The sequence below is a fragment of the Porites lutea genome, chromosome 6 (genome assembly GCF_958299795.1).
Source record: "Porites lutea chromosome 6, jaPorLute2.1, whole genome shotgun sequence".
NCBI lineage: Eukaryota > Metazoa > Cnidaria > Anthozoa > Scleractinia > Poritidae > Porites > Porites lutea.
In genome coordinates, this window is record NC_133206.1 from 4,522,901 (window position 1) to 4,530,754 (window position 7,854).

A 7,854-nucleotide genomic window follows, 5' to 3' on the forward strand; every position below is an offset into this window, starting at 1 on the left:
TAGTTTCTTAGTTTGATTTTTGGTGACGTCACGTGCAACCCAAGAATAGTCACTGCGTTGTTTTCAGTAACGGTCGATGGCCCATGCTCGAAATATTTGTCTTGCACTTTGATGCCATAGTGCTTATTACTTCGGCGGAGCGCGAAGTGAAGGATTCGCGACGTTCAGGAATGTATCAAAGTTGACATTTTTGGGACAAGATTGGGCACGCCAAGTCTGCGGGTTTTCGGTTTTATTCGGCTATTTGACGAACTGAGAGCCGAATTAGTTCGAGATGTCTCGAGACCACTTCGATTTCTTTGATTTATTCTTTAATTTATTCGAGGAAGAAAGAATTTGTTTTTTGGCTTTCCCGGGGTTAGCCTGCGAACAAGCTCTCCTATTTGGGCAAGCGACGCGAGCCTCTCGAGAACGCGCGAGCAAGGGGCCCTGCCCCTCGCGGCTTCGCCGCTCGCTCGCGCGTTCTTGCGAGACTCGTTTCACTCGCCCAAATAGGAGAACTTGCTCGCAGGCTATCCCGGGGTTTGAATCGACTCACCTGTGTGACCCGTAAGATCAGAGGAGACTCTAAGTCAGGGATTAGCCGATTGCGCTACTGCGACCCAAGGTAGTTCGGGATATGGTAGTTTCGGGACAAGATTGGGCACGCAAGTTCATGTCTGTTCGGCTTGTTTCGGCTATTTCACGAAATGAGACCGAAATACTTGGTGATACTGGCTTGAGATCGAGTTTAGTCTCTAATTTACTCGAGGAATAAATAGAGGATATTACGTGGCAACGCAGAGACACGAAATTTCTCTTCGAGTGTTGAAAAACATTTCACGAGTGAGCGCTCCTTTCGAACTGTTTTATGATGATTTTAAAGTTACAAAATGCTGCACAAAGACGTTTTGTCCTTGTTTAGTGTTACTTAGTAAAATTGCTTTCATGTGTTGCGTGACTTTCTCGAACGTCCTCTACGTTTTTGGATTATTCATGAATAATCAATTAGGGCGTGTTTACATTTCTGCATGAGTCAGCAGTTTTGCATCAGTTACTGAAATCATAAAATATGTCGAAAAGCTGCTACTATTCTCAAGTTTAATATTTCTAGAAACCTTATGTCAAACGGTATACAAGTTCCAAGCGAGTTCTTTTGACGAATTAAGTTTTTCCTACGAGCTGGAGTGCTGTGTTTAGTCAAGTGTGACGAACGTCGATGTTCACGTTCTGTGTTTACAAGTTGGCGAAAGCCGTAAGATATCTGAAGGTCAAGTAAGAGTTTGTTATTATTGGCAGAGGCTGTTTAGTTTTACTTAAGTTCAAGTCAAGTTTGTGTCGGCGGATCCTGTGTTTTAAAGCTCTGTAAAGACTATGTTGTTTTGGTATTAATCTTCCTTGTGTTAATCCGACATCCCTGAGTGCTGATAGTCAGTGAATAATTATCCTCAAAACATTCGAACTCTTAACGTTGATTTTTAGCCAATAGGCTCTTTGCATGACTGTGATCACGTGATCAACTTTCGGTAAACACAAAAACAGTTCACTTTTGAAAAATTTGTTAACACAAGCTGAAAGAGCATATTAAAATTAATTAACCAGGGAAATTTCAGCCGTGTATCTCGAAAGTAGAAATTGTAACGGCCGCCGAAAGTTAGAAGCATTTTTATGAGAAAAACAACTTTTGCCACCCAGTCACGCTTGCGTGGATTTCATACAAATCCTTGTAAATTCTAAATTTTAAACTGTCGTTAAATCTTTCCCTTACACATTTAACGGCTCAACTTGCCTGTTATGAATAAAAAGGAGATTTGAGCCCTGTAATGCTTAAGGAAATATTTCATGACACTGCAATTCAATGTAAACATCGTAAGCTCTACATGAGCCCTTTAGGCTCTTGGAACAAATGTTGTAATAAAATATTGTTTATAAAAAAAGATAACGACAAAAGACTATGACGTCATCAGCTTTATTGTATTTTACAGAAAAGTTAATTCAATCCACAAAAAAACGGAGTAGATATCCCAACCATACTGTTATTCTGTGCATGCTTCACGACAGATGTGGTAATGCTGGAAATTTTAGTGCCATCACCAGGTGGCAACAAGTTACCTTAGACTTCTAGGACTCTTTGGCGGATCCTCGCTTTTCCAAGAACGACTGTCCCATCATTTGTGTTTCTCAGGTACTTTTCCGGTCTCTTCGGAATAGTATCCAGTGCTCTGATAACAACGGGGACAGGTATATGCCCTTTATTTCTTCTAAACCCGTATTTCCTCGAATAACAGCCGTCCCTCGATTAATCGCCGTCCCCCCTCCCCGCCCCTCTCGCGTACAATGTGAAAACTGATCAGTGACTATTCAAGCTCTGAAAATTAATCAAGGTACTAAATTTGGAAAAAAAGGTTTTGAAAGCCCATGTTCGGTTTATTTAATGTGATTATTTTTTTATTTAATGGGCACGACTTCCAGTAGGTAATATTTGAAATAATCGCCTTCCCTCGAATAATCGTCCCCTTTTTGTGCGAAAAAAAAGAAATAATCACCCCCGGCTATTATTCGAGGAAATGCGGCATGTTGTTTCAAAGCTGCCTCCATGTCCTCCTGCTGAGCTTTTGCACTCGAGGTCCCCCACATCGGCCTCCAAAATTCTTGAAGCTCATCCTTTATTGTTGTTGTTGAATTTTTCGTCCAAGCACTTCGTCTTTGTTCTTGAACTTGGCTTTGCTGGTTACGTCCGAGTCTTTCACTCTGTCAGCAAGATGTTTGTAAAAAGAACCTTCAGTCATTTTTTCCAAATTTTCTTCCAATTCCATAGATGTAGACGAATGTAGCGTTGGCGACAATGTTTGTGGATCGCCGGACAAACTGTGCAAAAATAACTATGGATCATTCGTCTGTGAGTGTCAACCAGGAACAACTCGAAATGGGAACGAATGTAAAGGTACTAATTGAACTAAAGATAACAAATATGCACCCAAGTAATGAATGTCATTGAAACCTGAGGGGTGGTAAGCGTTTTCAGTCTGAGGTTTTTTAATCAACTAGCGGTGTAAAAGACCCAATTTCAGAAATAGTTAACAGAAGCTTTGAGTAATGATAGAAACTACTCCCACTCCATACAGCGTCATTAATGCATAATATTTACGTTATTTCAGATATTGATGAATGTGCCAACCCAAGAGATGTATGTCCATACTTAACAGAGTGCATTAACACAGTGGGTTCATATATCTGTGACTGTAAAGAGGCAGGCTTCAAAGCAGATGGAAAACAATGTTTAGGTAAACCTAGTGTTGGAAAAATGTTAAAGCAACAACATATATTACACGTGGTGATAGGGCCAGACTCTCTTTACGAACATTGTTTTAGTTCTTTAAACGGGCCGACAGATTTTTTTCATAAGAGCAATGGTTGCGAGACGTCCTTATCCGAGAAGGCAAGAAAGTGTGATTCGACGCCACCTTCGATATTTCGAACTCCCGATTATTAATCAATTTCCGTTTCCCTTGGGGGTTCGATAAATCGGGATTCCACTGTATATGTGCCGACTACGTCACTGCTGTCACCAACAGAGAAAGAAACAGGCGTCTCCCACTTTTATACTGTCTTGTTGTTTGTTTATATGTCCGTCTTATTTGTCAAGAAGACCTAATGCGGTAGGTGTATTTTTTTTTCTTTTCTCACCATTTAGACATTGATGAATGCAAGATCGGCAGCCATAATTGTGGGGAGAACTCCACCTGTGTAAATGCTTTTGGTTCATATGCTTGTTTCTGTAATGTAGGATTTACAGAATGGTATTCACTGGATGGGAAACTACAATGTGTAGGTGTGTCACTTATGCCTATTTGTATGTGACTTTCATAAAATGTTGTATCCAGGGCTGTCTCATGTAGACTTGCCCGCAAAGCTAGAGAAGTCTTTCTCTAATGGGGGGACATTTTATTAGGTGCTAGCTGGTGCATTCGGTCCTTCATATCTGAAAATTTACAACTTGTGCTACCCAGATTTTCTTTCTCCTTTAGATAAAATTTTTTTGGTACTCCTAACGAGTAAAAACCACAAATAAAAAAAGGGGCTCACCGTTCTGGTTTCATCGCAAAATGACAACAGAGAGACAATTTCGGCTTCAAATGATCATTTTGCGCGAAGGGACTTAGGCGAGTTTCAAGACAAACGGTAGAGTTATCAAAATTGCTATTAAAAGCATTAGGACTACAAAAGGAGCCTTTGTTACCTATTTTAGGCGATCGGTGAACATCACCGCCACCTTTAAAGTCGCAATGTTTGCGCAGTAGTTGATGCGCAGTGCAAAACGACCCACCACCCGCTAGAAATACGTTGTTCATGTTAGCGTAATAAATGTTCCTTCTTCACAAGACCTGTACATTCAATTGGAATTTATCAGACCAAAAATGCTCTGCTTTTGATAGTCCCCCTAAATAAGCTTTACCTTTAACTTTATGATTTTACGTTTTGTCTTGTAGACGTTGATGAATGCAAGGTAAAACCTAAACAGTGTGGCAGTAATGGCATGTGTGTGAACACTGCAGGATCGTACTTTTGTCTCTGTAAACACGGATTTGCAGCCAAAGGCTCAAAGTGTCAAGGTATTACTTGAAAAATGTTTTCATAAATTACCTCTGAGGGCCAAGTTAAATCCTAGATACACTACGACTGCCATAAGAGAAGATACGCTATTTAGGTCATTATTTAAATTTTTTGGCCTCTTCCACCTGAGACTGTTCTGTTTGTGTTTCACACGAGACAATGTTTTGACTGAAGAGGTATAACCTACTTCCTATAGTTTGACGCCCTTCTAATAACGCCCTAGTTCGGAAGCATGGAAAAGTCTGAAGGAGGCTAAATTGAGGGTACACGGTATTACACTAATTTTTCAACTAACGTCTTTCCTGTAGTTTTCCCCCTTTCAATTTTGAAACAAGTGTAAGACGAGTGCAGTCATTTAACGGCGGGTGTTCTACTTTTAGACTTAAACCAGTTGCATCACGTCTGTCTAGGACGTTTTGTTGACATTGCCAATGTTACTTGTCGTTATTTATGGAACTTAACGTCAGTGAAAACGTTACTCGTAAATGATAAAATCTCAGCATCGTGCAAACAAATGTGTCTCCCAAGCATTAATAATATCAAATGTTTCAAACAACAGAAATGATCTTTGAACAACCAATAGGCTAACCGCAATTGCAAACCGTTTAAAACTTTCCCATCCTTGTCTCTTTTTGTATTTGCTGTATCATTGATAACGTCTTTTGACGTACAAAACGGTTAATTTTAATGTTTTACTAAATTTGTTGGCAGCTTTTCCCACTTCTTGTATTTTGATGAATTTGGTGACGCAGCTCCTTTAATGGCAGGTCACTTACTAAGGATTCCTTTCAAATTCAATGGTTGATGAAAAAAATAGATGTAACCAAAAGAAAAATTTGTTAGAACTGAGGTTCTGTAACTTTCCGAGCACATAAGGATGGACAGTTAATTCATTGAATTGTTTTTTTTTGTTCTGTTCTGTTTGGTTTTGTTGGTTTTAATTTCTAGACTTGGACGAATGTGCTACAGATCCTGAAGCGTGTGAGCAGGATTCGCTGTGTGTTAACCTGCCTGGTTCATATGCTTGTCAGTGTAAACTAGGATATCACCTCACGGATAACTCATGTCATGGTAAGGACTTAAATCCTTCCAAAGTACTCTACTCAGACATTGTTTAACTCCTTAAAGCGTGTGAACAGGATTCGCTGTGTGTTAACCTGCCTGGTTCATATGCTTGTCAGTGTAAACTGGGTTATCACCTCACGGATAACTCATGTCATGGTAACAACTAACATATTCTACTCAGACACTGTGTAAGGTCAAACTGCAGTTGGTACTTAGCATGTACGCCAAGAAATACAGTCAAACCTTAACGTATTAAGAATACCTATTCCAAACACGAAACTCGATTTTTCCTGTCAAAATTATTGTAACTGTTACTTATCGTAAGCGACCTTCTCAGATGTTATGGTTGCATGAAATTCCCTGTTTTGGGTATTTTTTATGTCTTTTATTTTATATTAACTTCCATTATTCATTTAGTAGTAGCCACCTCCATTATTTTAGCGGAAGTGCTATTTTAGAAATTCGAGACAAAGAAGTTTGTTTTTTCTTGCGAGAAACTAGCAAGTCATTGCATTTTGCGTGATTTACGGGGGGATTAACGTGAAGCTAACATAAACTTAGTAGAAATAGCCATTACTGAAACCATGCCAAGTCTGATGGTTTTATAGTTATCGATGAAACTGTAAAAATTTAACGTCCTGAACAGTGCAATTGTAATTGTACATAACATTCACATTCACATGGGATCATCACCCCTGCATTGTCAGCTTCCACTCTTGAACCAGAAAACTTTGGTTTTCTAACTGTTTATTCAACAGATGTAAACGAGTGTCAGCAGAATTTCGCTGAGTGCCATCACTGGGCTGACTGCTACAACACTGATGGCTCTTATCTCTGTGTTTGTAAGAAGGGATTTTACGGAGATGGTTTCTACTGTTCAAGTACGTTAGATAAAAAGTCTCAGAGGTTTACGAGAAACAATTAGACGACAATTTTGTATTGTCTCTTTGAGTAAAGATTCTTGGCTCTGTGTTTGACAATAAAATTTCCAAAGACGTTTCTTGGAAAATGTGCGCAATAGATGCAAAAACGGCCGTGATTGCGCCACCACTACTTCTTTTCTTTGGTCTTACCATCACATTTCTACGAGTTATAGAAAGACTTGTTTAAAAACCCGTATTTAGGCAAATTTATATGTGAAGTAGGTGTCTTGTTCCGATTTTCTAAAATTCCTTTTCTTAGTCATCTCTATAGTGTGTTTATCAGGCACACTTAGCGTGTGGAAAATACGTAGAGTAACAGATCTTGCCCATGAGTTGCTTTCACATTGCAAAAATGATGAGGTATTTGGGTTTCATTTGCATTGTTGAAATGAACATGTATTACCAGAGTGTCTGGGATTTGAATTCGCGGTCTGCGATTAAAAAATTCACGTTTGATAATCTTGTGAAGAGCAGTGGGTTTTGGTATTGTTAAAAAAGTGGACAGTTGATAGGACTGAATCTTCTTTGCAGGAAAACAGCAGTGTTCAAAAGAAGACGAGGAGTGCAATGCGGCATTTACAAGGCAAGAAAAGAGAACTGGTGTAAAGACTGCAGCACTTAAGATGAACAGCGGACAAGATGAACTGAAACAAGGAAGGCTAATCCAAGCACTTCTTCTCACTGTTGCTATCAAACTGCTATTATGTCAAGTGCAAGACGCAATTTTACAGTTTCACTAAGACATTACCAAGATATATTATATATATTATTTGGGTTAAATTATTTTCTTCTTTACTGTGACATCGACCATCCTGTTTTCCGCCATATTGAGTTTGTATCGATTTGGTGACCATGTCTTGTTGTTTCCAGGCTCTATGATACTGATGCTGGGGTTTCTGGTCTTCTATTCTCAGACTTCTTGTGACTTTTTTTAACCTTTTCTTTCCATCCGACCGACCGACACAAAATTAGAAAACGCAGTCGACGTTAAACGAAAGGAAAACAAAGAGGATGGTCTTACCTATTGGGGGCAAAAGGCCACTTAACGGTTTTATAAAGTTATTTTGGGTCAAGGATCGTACTACGTCTGTCAAAATGACCGGTCCAGTCAATAGGTATGTCATGTAGGCATTATGTAAGTGCTCCGCACAATTTTCAATTGCACAGGGTTGAAGTGGGCTTCTTTAGCCTTACCTTTATTAGGTTCATCTTTCTTCACAGTCAGTTTAAAAGCAGGTTTTCCACAAGTACAAACCACACAGTTTTCTTCGTC

The 7,854-nt window shown here is 39.3% G+C and overlaps 2 long non-coding RNA genes across 2 annotated transcripts; both read left to right on the forward strand.

Moving 5' to 3' along the window:
• Positions 1–2,794: 2,794 nt before the first annotated feature.
• On the forward strand, positions 2,795–3,805 carry LOC140940452 (uncharacterized). Its single transcript, XR_012166352.1, has 3 exons — positions 2,795–2,923; positions 3,138–3,263; positions 3,674–3,805. It is a non-coding gene; the product is annotated as an uncharacterized lncRNA (long non-coding RNA).
• A 1,913-nt stretch (positions 3,806–5,718) lies between these two features.
• Positions 5,719–6,540, forward strand: LOC140941429 (uncharacterized). Its single transcript, XR_012166461.1, has 2 exons — positions 5,719–5,814; positions 6,417–6,540. It is a non-coding gene; the product is annotated as an uncharacterized lncRNA (long non-coding RNA).
• The last annotated feature ends 1,314 nt before the right edge of the window (positions 6,541–7,854 follow it).